Below are 13131 nucleotides of genomic sequence, written 5' to 3' on the forward strand. Positions count from 1 at the left end.
AAGAGAATGAGACAAGTGGCTTAGTACAGAAAGTTAGCCAACCAACTAAGGTAGACAGTTTTCCAAAAAATGGAAAGGACATGGAGGATTAAATTTTCAGAGGTGGTTAAGTATGTATATTAGGATGCCACTGAGGAAATTAAAACTATAGTAAATGAGCCTCTTTCTGAAAAAAAATTCAAAAATTGGATCTCCCAGTGTGCAGCCCACACTAGGAGCCAGTGTGTGAGAGACTGTTGGTGTTGTGCTGCCCAAGCTTTGGAGAAGAGGTTGTGGATGCAGTGAGGTGACCAGGGACGACACGGAGGCTTGTTGTACCCCACCACAGAATTTCTGCCAGGGTTTTTTGGGGCTTAGTTTTCTGTGAGACATGCAGTGTTTGTGTAGGCAGCAAAAGCAGTGAGGCACAGCTGTGCTTGGTGAGTGCACCCAGTGCACAGAGTCCATCTGCATGGGAACGCACAGTGCCAGCAGACCTGCAGGTTTGTGCTAGCTCAGCTGCAGCCCACAGGGTATTAACTGTGCTCCTTGGACCCAAGCTTTCCTGTAGTGAGCCAAATTATGCTTGTCTGCTCCAGAGTGTCACTGTACCTTCCTTTGGATTGGGGAAGGTGGCTGATGGAGGTGGTGGGAATGGCTTCCACAGCGTGACTCACTGCATGTGCCCTGCTGGTGTGAAAGTCGTGGCTAAAACTTTACAGATGCGATTTTAGATTTAAAGATTCCACTCTAGACTGGAATCCCAATTACTTTATTTTAGCATAAACTGAAATGTAGGTTATCTAGCAGAGCCTAAGCCAAGTGAAAATTAAAAAAAAAAAAAAGTAAACACTATTGCCATCTTGTGGCTTAAAGTTGCTTCAGCAGACTTTTGTCAAGGATTATGCACTCCCTCTGATGTTCTGCAAACATAACACATTTTCAATTAAATAGGCGAATCAAAGTGGCACAACACAGAAGCAATGTCCAGACCTGCACATCAGAATCAATTACAGAACTGGAGAAACAATCCTGTTTGTCTAGAAGGACTAATCACATGGTGTGCTGTTGGGAACACAGAGTGTGCCGGTCATTATTAAATGAAATAGCACTAGGTGTATTTTGTTCCAGTGAAACAAAAGGACATTATGAAAAAAATAAAAATTTTGGACGACTGTCTCTCTTTTTTTTTGTTTTTTTTTTTTTTTTTTTTTTTTTTTTGTTTTTTTTTTTTTAGTTTGTTTTGTTTTGGTTTGGTTTGTTTTTTTTCAGCAGGGGAAAACACGCTGCTTTTTAAAATAAGTTCTATATTGTATGATACTAGATGGAGAATGCTACAGGTATATGCATGTCTTAAGGAATTAGGGTTTTATTATTTGTTTTCCAGGTTCAAACCTGCTGAAGCAACTCATCCTCTATGCACTGTTAGAAATTGGACACAATATTAAATATGGAATGCTAGGTCAGGTGAGTGGTCTGGGTATTTTAGACATGAAGTTTATTGGAAACTTAATTTTGAATGATAGTTTCACAAATAACTTAAGCTTTGTAAATTGTTAACTGAATAAATTTCAGGAAACTATGTCAGGTCATCAGATTTCATTGTCTTTTTCTACATTTAGTGACCATCAGCTAAGGAATAGAACTGGGCAGGACACAATGACTTTTTCCCATTAAATTTTGATTCTTCAAGACTTCTCCTACTCTGTGCTTGTCTGACCTCAGACTCACAGAATTTTTTTCAGACTTAGGAGAAGACATTGGCTACAGGGTGGCTGGTAGCCTTGTGTTTAAATCATTTGTGCAAGATGCTAACAGCTAAGACAAAGGTCCCAAGGTCCTCAGTTGCTGTTCTCATACCCCTGTATTTGGTGTAAAATTGTTCATTGCAATACTGCTCACTCTTATGGGATTTTTATCTCTGTTTTTGATCAGAAAGCCCAGCCTACACAGAAAAATATTGGCAGTAATAATAGGTTTCCTTCCCCCCCCCCCCCCCCCCCCAATGCAAACTTTGTCTTGGTCAGGGTTTTGCATTACTGTTTTCTTAGCTTTTTTATTTAGGAAAACTTTTCAGCTTAAAAAATATGGTAACAAGAAGCATGTGTACAATTTAAGTAATACCCAAAAGACTGATGGCCAATGACCCAAATCTATAAAATTCAAGTATGAGACATTTTGATCTGTTTAGTAATTCCATTTCTTCTATTTTTCCATTTGGGAGAACATTGAAACTGCATTCAGAGATAATTTACATTTATGCACATTCTGAACTCTATATATCTATGTCTCATTTGTTTGTGTGTATGATTTCTTAGAACCCATTGAAGCCCAAATCCTATAGATCACACCCATTTGATTAATGTAGAGCCATGAATTTACTTTGTTCTTTTGAGACATGCACTGCAATTGCATAATGTTGTATAACATCTGCGAATTTGAGCCTAATGTAGAAAAGAGTGCAACATCTAACGTGGATAATATTCCTTGAAAGTTCTCTTTTAGAAGGTATTTACCCCAGTTATATCAGTTTATATGAGAATGATACAGTGATTCTTGCTTCTGGCATGAGTTGTGAGTTTTTATGGGAAGCTGAGGTTCAGATTACTTGTAAGATATCAGTTACATTTTTGTTCTACAATGGCCTATAGAGGCTGCAGCCTCCAGAGCAGGAAAACAATATACTGCCTGGATTAAACCAGGTTCTTATCACCACCTGGATCCAAATATGAAACTGTATGTAGTATTTACAGCACCTGCAACTCCTGGTGTGGCACCTCAACACAAGGGCCAAAGGTGCCAGACCTTCACTAGGAGGGCACTTAAACCAGCTGATAGGAGATCTCAGGAAGGAGGATGCTGCTTTCTGGCCAAATAGGAGCTTCTCCGTCCATGTGAAGCTTAATGCAATGAATCATGTTCCTCTGAAAAGGGAGCAAGAAAAATTCCTTGGTTGCTGGATAGTGCGTTTTTTTGGGAGACCCAAGTTAGAGACCTGCTGTAGTAAATATTTGTGTCGCCTATATACAGTAAAACAGCTTTTATGAGAAAATGGAGGAGATGTTACTTCACTGTGTGTCAATAGCTAGTGGCCTGAATATTTTCCTAAGAGTTACATGCTCTGAATCACCATTGGGAAGGATATAAATAAATCTGTGTCGGTTTCAGCACGGGCTTATTCTCTCGTCCACTGCAAGGGATCCCTCATATGCTGTAACATGGGAGTGCATTTCTAGCACCCCTCAGTCCCTCACTGGCCCTCTGCCCCCTGGCCTCTTTGCTCAGGCAGGGCTGGGGAAGGTGGAGCCTGGAGCAGGGCAGTGCAGAAGGAGGATGACAATCTAGTTCTAGGGTGAGATGGCAGTATTGGTCGATTTTCAGTTGTCACCCGTTGCTATCCTACATCCATTTGGAGGTATGCTGACTCCAGCACATGCTGCAGTATGTCCAACCCTAGGAGTCTAGTGGGGACTTGCACCATATCCTTATTTAATAAAATGCATTTGTTGCATGTCTTTAGACAAAGTCATTAGGCAAAAAAAGCCTCTTTGGGAAGCCTCTTCTTTCAATGCTTTCCTTTTTTTCACCTGAATTAGTGTCATTTCTTGGTTTAGATGTTATTCTATTGCTAAACCAGTGCCAGAAATTTTTGATGGTTGCCTTGGGAAAAACAGCTATTTAACTCAAAGTAAAAGGCAATAAGGATTTTTATTTAATTTTTTCACTTTTCATATTCTGATCGTTTATTGCTGTGGAATATAAGGTATTTCCCAATATTTCCCATAATATTATACAGGTGAGAAGACTAGAAACATGGTTGGTTGTTTTCAGTATCATCTTTCTATACTAAAAAATATGGTAATGCCAGTTCACCTTTTGACACCTAGAAACTACAGATTTACCACTGATGTATGTGGAAAAAATAGGCAGCTGCAATTTGGAGGGCAAACAGAACAGGCCATTCTAGCTACTGGCAATCAAAAATACATGAAGGTCTTAACTGAAATTTCATTATTATATTTAGAGTTTAAAGGACATTATTGTCCCCTGGTGAAATGAAACTCAAACTGAAGCTCTGATGATATTTTAATCCCTTGGCTGGTTACAATATTTGTGGGGTTCAGGAAAATTTTTTTTGTTGAATCTTACAGAAAATCAAGTATATTAAAAATGAAATTATTTGAATATGTTAAGTTCTGATTCCTGTAGCCATAATATGGGACTAATATTTTGCTACAGTCTTAAGACTTCAGGCAACCATGCACCTCATGCTCACAGGAATTACAGCATCACACACTTTTGCAGGAAAATGTCTAAAAATTAAATTGCTAAAAATAAAGTTACTAAAAATGCAATTTTATCTTGTCTGTACAGGGATAAAGGGGTCTGAGTAGCTGGGCATTAGTTACCTTAAAGAAAGGCAGTTATTTTTACTAGAAGTGAAAGGAGTGAATGATTTCTGAATAAGATTGCAAAGGAGTTATGCCTTCACTGCAGTTGATACATTCTGGTCTAGCAAATATGGGTTGCCCTTTAACCTAGGACAACAAGAGCTCTCCAAAATGCAGAGAAAAAAGATGTTTAAAATGTTATCAGGATATAAGCCTATCACTGTGTATTTTAGAAACCTAGGAAACTTAACTTCTCTCTCAAAAGATAACAGATTTTTCATCAGGTTCCTGGAAAGGTGCCATTTTGGAGTCCATGCGCTCTTTTTTGCCTCTTTATATAAGATAAATAAATATTTTTTTCTTCCCTCCCCCATCCCTTCCAGAATAGTTAATAATTTCATTGAGTGAAATATGGTAACATTTGTGCCAATTTGAAAAAATAGTTTTGACATTAATTTCTTTTTCAGGTTTTTTTTTTGTTTCTTTGAAGGTTTTTTGTTTGCTTTGTTTTTTGGTTTCGTTGCTGTTATGTTTTCTTTTTTAATTTTTAATTTTTTTTCATATGGGCCTGCCATAAAATTTGGAAATGTGTGAACTTGTCTTTCCAATTAAATGCCTTTTTTTTTTTTTCCTTAATTGGGACATCAGTGTGGATATGGCTACCACTTAAATAGCAAGCAGACCGATCAATAGCTTCTCTGTAGGGTTCACAACCAGATGGTGGCAAATACCACTTCACTCAGACTTCAATAGCTAATCTGTTTCCAATGCCTTGGGATGTATTTTTCAGTGCGCAAAAGATGTTCATAGTGTGATTGAAAAGAGATGAAAATGCCCTGGCTGAATCAAAGGGCTATTTTTTTAGCATTTCAAGACTCTCCTACCCAGAAAGCAATACTACCTTGTACCAGGCCAGATACAATTCTTATGAGAGCTGCCTCTCACACACACACTGTATCCCTTATTTCATAGATGTAAAGCAGGATTTTGCTGGCAATTTGAGATGGGGCTGCTACTGCCTCACAAGAAAATGTGCCACTACCTTTCCTAAAAAGTAACAAAAATAAAAGTAGACTGTGTCTAAAATGAGGCAGTTATTAAGTGCAGAAATGTAGAGTGGATTCTTAATCCAAAAAGCAAGGAAATTTCCAGATAATTGATAATCCAGATAAATTTGAAGATAATCATATTTTCTCAAGCTTGTGTTTTCTGAAAAATTTCCTTATATACTGAGTACTGCATATTTAAGAGAGAGTGATATGCTGGTGGATGCTGAATTACTGCTCAGTCCTCTGGGTTAATGTCCTTCTTGTTTCCTTTCCCTAGTGAACAAAAGACATTGCAGGATGCTTAGTATTGTCCAAGTCTACATAAATTACAGAAAATCTCAGTCTGGAACTGAAACAAAATTCTTCTTCTATAAATAGAGTCTGGGGACAAAAGTGATACAAATAGAAACTTACCACTTTGCTTAGAAAAAAAGTCAGTTTATAGTCAATGAAATGTTTACTTCATTGAAAGGATTCAGCTGCTGAGGCAGAGCAGAACACCAAATTACCTCAAGCATTTACCATTTCAGACTTTTCTGAAAGGCTGCTACAAACTAAACAGAAGCTTCGTCCTGCTTTTTTGCTAATTTCTGCAAGAAACTAAGCCATCATTTGGAGAAAGGAGTCTTAAACACAATTGGTGTAAATGCATTTAATTTGAAGTGCAATTTCAAATAACACCTTGCAGCTTTTTCAAATACATTTTATCTTAAAATGGGCAGTGTTTTACTGTTCTGAGAACTGGACCAGTTACTTGCAATGTACATTAACAATTTAGATAGCAAAAGTGTAGTGCTACCAAGCAGACTTTTAATGGAAAATGAAATGTTCTGCTTGGCCAAACTTTGGAGGAAGTGTATCAATTTTGGCAGGCTTTGGATAACACCAAAGAAATATGAGCTAGTATACAAAGAAAGAGTTGGGGCAAATATAACCTATGATTACTGCTGCAGTGCTTTCCCTTTGTTTCTTTGGTCCAATGATATGTCAAATTTAAAATTATTTTCCTTTTTATCCACATGTGATTGTAAAGGTATGTGTGATAGTGACTGCATGTCTTGCTGTATGAATATGGTGGAATGAGGTTGTTAATCAACCAAGAAAGTTCTTACACATGTATTCATTGTCATATTTTAGACCAATTTGAGGCTATTCCATTCAGTATGTTATTGATTGTGGTAATTTTTCCTGTTTACAAGTATAAATTGAATCAAGGACTGTTCCATATTTTCCACTTAACCATTGGCTGTTTCATATTGTCCATTGTAAGATGGCTAGTACCCCAAGTTTAATAAATTTAACAACTTTATCTGTAAAAAAATACCTTTTCTTCAGTTTTGATAAGGCAAAATTTTCCATCAAAAAGATAAGGTTAAGTGCTTTAACTTTATTGCAGTCTCAGAAGCAGTCCTCTTGAAGAATGAGCACTGATTTCCTCATCATGTTGGAGCTGCATCTTGAATGATCCCTTAGAGTAAGAGCTGTGCCAAAACACTGGACTATCCATGTGAAACAGTTTAACAATGCATATTAATAGGATGCATTTTGTCTCTTAATCTAAGTAATACATTGAGGAAGAGATACGTCATGGCTTAGGAAAAGTTTATCCTTAGTGTCCTGAAGCCATGATAAAAATCTGCACTCCCAAGACTTTGTCAAGAATGCCTTACATTAAGTTATGCCACCATTTCCTCTGTGTATGCTATTTATTCTTCCTACCTCCAAAAACACTTTAAAGACAGAAAATGTATCTCAGTGCTAAGTGTCTCGCTCTGCTTGAAGACATTGATTTGCTTCCTATTTTGCCTCAGCCTTGCTGTGTGATCTTAGGAAAATCATTTAGGTTCTTTGGTGTTTCTTTTTAACAGGTCATGAGTCCCATGAGGCAATAAAAGATATTTGCATTTAGTATTTAGAATCACAACCAGTGGCACCTTAATCATGCTGCACCATGTGTAAGCCTTGTATCAGCCCTTTATTTATCACTGGAGTAATGTACCTACCAAAGCCTAGAGGAGGAGATCTGAATATGCCCTTCTCCACCTGCTCCTACTTTAGAAGCTCCCCATCTTCACACTAGCAAAGTAGCAAGAAAAATATTTATGGGTTTGTTTGTATGTTTGCTTACTTGTTTTCTATTTCTTTATAAATTAAAGATGTCTTGGGAAAGCGTTTCTGTCACAAGGGAATAGAAATTGTAACCAATATACTGAAAATGCTTCTAAACCTGATCTATGCAAATGAGTACCTTAGAATAACCTCCAGTATCATCTGCCCTTACTGAACCAGTAACAGTGTTAAGCTGTCTCCTCTTTCTGATAATAGAAATGTCTTGTTTCCAAATCCACAAAAGAAGAAGTGCTACTACTGGTGGAATGCTTTTCTTGCAGGTTGGTTTTCATAGACAGGGACATAATTATTTGCATTGACCAGCTGAAAAAAATTGAAGAGATAAATAATGAGGCAGAGTGCGCATGATACAGTAATTCTTGATTTTTCTGTAAATTTTTGAAATAATAGCTGAATATTAATATCTCATATATTTCTCTGTGGTTGAGAAATGCTTCTCATTGATGACATGGTGACATTACCTGTTATATGGGTATCACCAGTTATTTATTTATAACCAGTTATAATAACCAGTTATTTATTTATTTATATTGATTTATATTTATTAATGTATAATCACTCTAAGAATTGTTTCTCAAGATATGTTTTGATTGTCATTTAGCCATACTAACCAGTCAGTAAGTAGCTGCCTCTTCCTATTTTTAAGTGACTAGATCAAATGACTAGATTAAGCATTGCCATTTTAATGATAATGCAATTTTTTGTACTTATACTTCTGCAAATTTTCATTTGGAGATTGTCATAAGAAACTTTTCTAACATTTCCTCTGAATCTGTTTCTGAAATACATTAGTGTGAAAAAGATGGAGCAGCAGATTAATTAGTGAGTAAGTGAACCAGTTAATTAATATTACAATTAAATCTGCCTGAGGTATGCTTATAGCATCCTTGGCACTTTTCAAGTAATGAAAAAGTGTTTGCTGTCTCTCTCCTTCTCAAAACTCCACTGAAAATGTGGTTGGTCTGAAACAATGCTTCTGTGAAGCTGATCAGAATGTGGTACATGAATGGGTTACCATGAGGTCAGAACTATTTTGTGTCCTCTGATAGGGCTATTCTGCTGTTCACAGGACTGAAATAGAATAGAAAATTTGTAATTATATACAATATGCTCCTGAAAGATCAACTTTGTTGCTTTTGGCAAACACTAATGATTTTTTTATTTTGCAAGAGCAGCATAATGTTTTATTTCTGCCCCCATTTTTCATAAAACGTTAATTTGCATACATTTCTGCAAGAGTGAACCATGTTAGCATGGGAAAAAAAGGCTCCAAGAATAGTCTGAAATAGAGAGGATTTACCATAGTCTGAAGCAGGGACAATTTATCATAGATAAAAAAGAGGAAAGAAAAGGTGAAACAAAATCACGTAACATTTTTCAGGCCCAAGCATTCATGCTATATTAAGGTTATTTTTTCCTCTAATGGTAAATCAGGCTCCTGTTTTGTGTGTCTGGTCATCACAATGGAGGCTAAATCCACATTGATGAGCTATGATCAGTGCTGAGCTCTGAACATATGCTCCCCACAGCTGGTGATGTCCCCAGAGTGGTCCCTGAGCTCCATGTCTAGCACAACTTGACCCTGGAATTTACTGAGGCCAGATAAGCAATGCATTAAAAAGAGTGCTTAGATTCCTCTCCAAAAAACCAGCCACCTCAGGCTCTGGGCTGGGAGCAGCCAACTTCCTGGCTCTGAAGTTCAACACCTTATTCAGATTCCGTTGTGCACAACAAAGCTTGGGAGGCAGCAGCAGCAGCAGGAATCCCTCCTGGTGCTGTACTGATGGGATTACAGCAGTGTGCCTGGTGACCATACTCTGCATTTCCTACCACAGCCAGAGCCTTATCTTTGCTTCCAAACAGGAAGAAGGATGCAACCTGAGCTCAAACGGATTGCAATCAACTTTATTTATTTACTTATTTACATACTTAATCTCAAATCTAAAGATGAGTGCAATGAGTTGGAGCAAAAAACAGTAGAGAGAGAGAGAGGCAGGGAGGGAGAAGAGTGGGCTTGCAGCACTGGGAAGGTTACAGTATTACAGTATCTCACACCTACCAGTGACAGTGCAAATGAAGACTCCCCCTTCTGCTGCTCATATGAGAAATGGGGTAAAGGGAGGTGAATAGTGTCTTGTCTTGTCTTGTCTTGTCTTGTCTTTGTTTGTTTGTTTGTTTTAAACAGAAACAAATATTTTAGGTCTTTCTGTTGGTATTGGTCAGTGCCCAGATAGAGTTTTGTGAAGCACATTGATGAACCCACCAACCAACACAGTCTGGTCCAGCACACATTGTCCCACTGGTGTGATCTGGGACAGGTCCCAGGGCTACAGCATGCCCACTCAGAAGCCCTGTCCAGGTGTGCTGCGATGCTGACACTTCACAACTTCATCTACCTCCATCCAGGATTGTCTGCCTAGGAGCTTCAGGGCTGCAATATCTGCTTAACTCTTGGACCTGTACCTGTGGCCAGGCAGGAACTTGACTGGGGTTTTATAGCTGGAGCCTGAGCCCCTCTGCAATAAGGAGATCCTGCTCACTAAATCTGTTTCCAAATTTCCCCCTCATTCTTGTTTTCCTCATGATAATTATGTAAAAAGGATAAGTGGATGTATTAATGTGTGTCTTAAACCATCATAAAACCATAATCATGATTATTTGCAACTCTTCTGGCAGAGATGGTAGTTGCACTCCATATGAATATCTAAAGTATAGATACAAAACATTAGGTAGAGCAAGACAGAATTTAACTCAGCTAATCTCCCTCAGCTGCATCTAAAAGGTTGCCACAATTGTTGCCAGAATGATGTACAAGTCACAAGAGAACTAGAGGGAGCTACATTAAAAGAGATTAAAAAACCAAAATACAAATATGCAAGAACATATGAGTAATTTGAAAAACTATTTAAAAGATCATTGGCATTCACATACAAAAATTTTAACTGTCTACTCACAGTCCGAATACTCACACTCCTGGACATTTTCTCACTGTTTAATCCTGTGATCCAGCTCATTTTCCCTTGCTGACCCCTCTCTCTTCCCACTGGGGAGCAGACCTGCAGAACAAAGCAACTTGTCTTTCAAACAGTGAACCAAGCGCTGGTGAGACATCCATATTTCGGTAAGGTTTTCCCGACAACACTCCCTTTCTATTGGTATCCCAGAACCTGAAAGAGTCTGCAGAAAGAGGAGCAGGGCCAGCAGAAATAATTTCTGCTTTCCAGCCTCTGTTATGTGCAATGACCTCTACGGGTATCTGCCCTGCCTGTGCTTGTCTGCTGCTTTTGCTTGCACTGAAAGGTCTTTAGGCCAGCGGGGAAAACTTAGGCTGCTATCACAAGATTTTTCTTACCCAAGAGTTCTACTTGCCTTTGAGTTAGGTTTTCCAGATCTCTGGGTATAAACAAACATATTCACTAAATTGATTTTCAGATTCCCTTTCTCTAGATTAATATATACTGAAAGGATTTATCCTTCTTCCTTACTCAACTATCAGATCAAGCAGGATCTGGTTATTTGGAAAAACTGAATCCTCACAGTTTGCATTCAGCCCATTATATTTCATGTTTTCCCACTACTTGACTGTTGTTTTTTACATTTTAACACTATTTTGAAAAGAAATGTGCAATTTATGACAAGGAAAAGGTATGAATGACTGAATCAATGCCATCATTGATCTCCCTGAGTGCAGAATCAAATGCTCAGTCAAAATGAACACCTTGGAACATAATCCTACAGACTTTATTCAGATTAAATCCTTGTTGAAAACACTGGGGAATTTGGCACAAGCCTTTCATTATCAGAAACCCAGATTTCCATTGCAAAAACCATTTCAAGACTGCTACTGGCAATTGAAATCAACTCTTTGCCCAGGCTAAAGTCTTCATATAAATTGTTTTAACGGAACCTGGTTTAAATATGTTTGGAGGCGTGAGGACATGGAAAATAGATTTGTTGATGCATAGGATGAGTCTGATAAATTTCTGTGCTATGACAAAAAAATAGTACAGTTAGAAGTTGTGAACACAGAATTCACAACAAAGGCAACTGATCATTTTGGGGTTCAATATAGCCATATTTGATTTTCACATCCACCAGTCCATGAGATATTAATAATTAACTTAAGACATCTGGTGAATTATGAACTGGATCTTTTACTTGTACATGCATCAGAGGAGGGCTTTTTTTTTATATTCAAGTTATTTTTTGTAAATTATTCATTTATGTTCTTGGAAGTACAATTGAATTACAAAACTCTGCAATGGCTATAAATTTTATTTGATCTAGGTGATAAAGAAGTGACTAGTCAGTTAAAAGTAGGTTTTACTTAAACAATAGCATTGAAATAAATTTTTATTTTATTAACCATACAAAGGATCTCAATATCATTTCTCTATTGTTTGTAAATCACCAACTATTGCAACTACCCATACAGATTCTACAGCACTCTTAGTGTATACACACTGATGAGAAGCACTTTTGCAAAAAATACACTTTGCATATGACATTTAAAGCAGTTGATTAAGGAAAAAGGATAATTAAAAGTTGATAGAAATGTTGGATTACCATTTACGCGCTCTCTATGTTTTATAATTGCATTAGTGTTACACAAATGTATTCCACCATTTCTGCAAGCATTAGGACTGACTTACAAGATTATTTGGAGTTAAAATATTTTAAACTATCTCTGGAATCATGTTTCTTAATATGAAATACTAAATATTTTTAGGCTATGAAAGACTAAATATATATTTCTTGGTGTAGTGCACTTGCCAGCATAGCAATAGAACATGACTAAAGGGTATCTGTAAGAAAGACGTGGTCAGGTGTGTCCTGGTGCACTGAATGCTAATATGACTTCAGTAGAAGCACATTATGCTTTTATTTCTGACTGTATACTGAATTATTTACACCTTCAAGGCAGCTGATTGAACTGTAGCATCAGTCAATTAGCAAATCAAAAATTTATATGATTCCAATTTAGCATGGAGTCCTTCTCTCTCTTTTTTTCTTTTTAGATTTTCACCCTGACAGTGACAAATTACTCCTCTGCTGGCTGAGATTGGAAATTAAAAGCATTTAGAGCTGCTCATGCATTTATGCTAATGAGAACTTCTGATATGATTTGCATGCAAAAGAGGACAATCTGAAAGCTCATCAGTTTTTCATGCTTCCGCATTTTGATGTAGCAGGATTTTTTCTGTTTTCTGCAGAGCAGAAAAATTTTTCTTGGGGAAACAATACTCTATGCGAACAAAAAGAGTTTTTCTTTTAAGTCAGAAAGTTCCTTTTTTTTTTTTTTTACCCTCCAGATTCTTGTCAAATCATCTGCTTTGCTGTTTCAGAACTGCAGCCCACATTCATTAGCATTTTAGATGTTTATCAAAGGAACGATCCAGTATCTGCCATGCAGGATTATAGCTCAAGCTTCATTTTAAATTCAACAAGAAAAAAAGACCCGAGGACAGATGAGAAGAGGGACGTGCACTCTGACAAGCTTCTTCACAGATACACCCGAATTAATCCTATTTAGAACAAAATTTGATTAATTACCAGCAGTGGTATCTTAGTGAAGTTTAGTG

Source organism: Cinclus cinclus, chromosome 3 (genome assembly GCF_963662255.1).
Source record: "Cinclus cinclus chromosome 3, bCinCin1.1, whole genome shotgun sequence".
Taxonomy (NCBI): domain Eukaryota; kingdom Metazoa; phylum Chordata; class Aves; order Passeriformes; family Cinclidae; genus Cinclus; species Cinclus cinclus.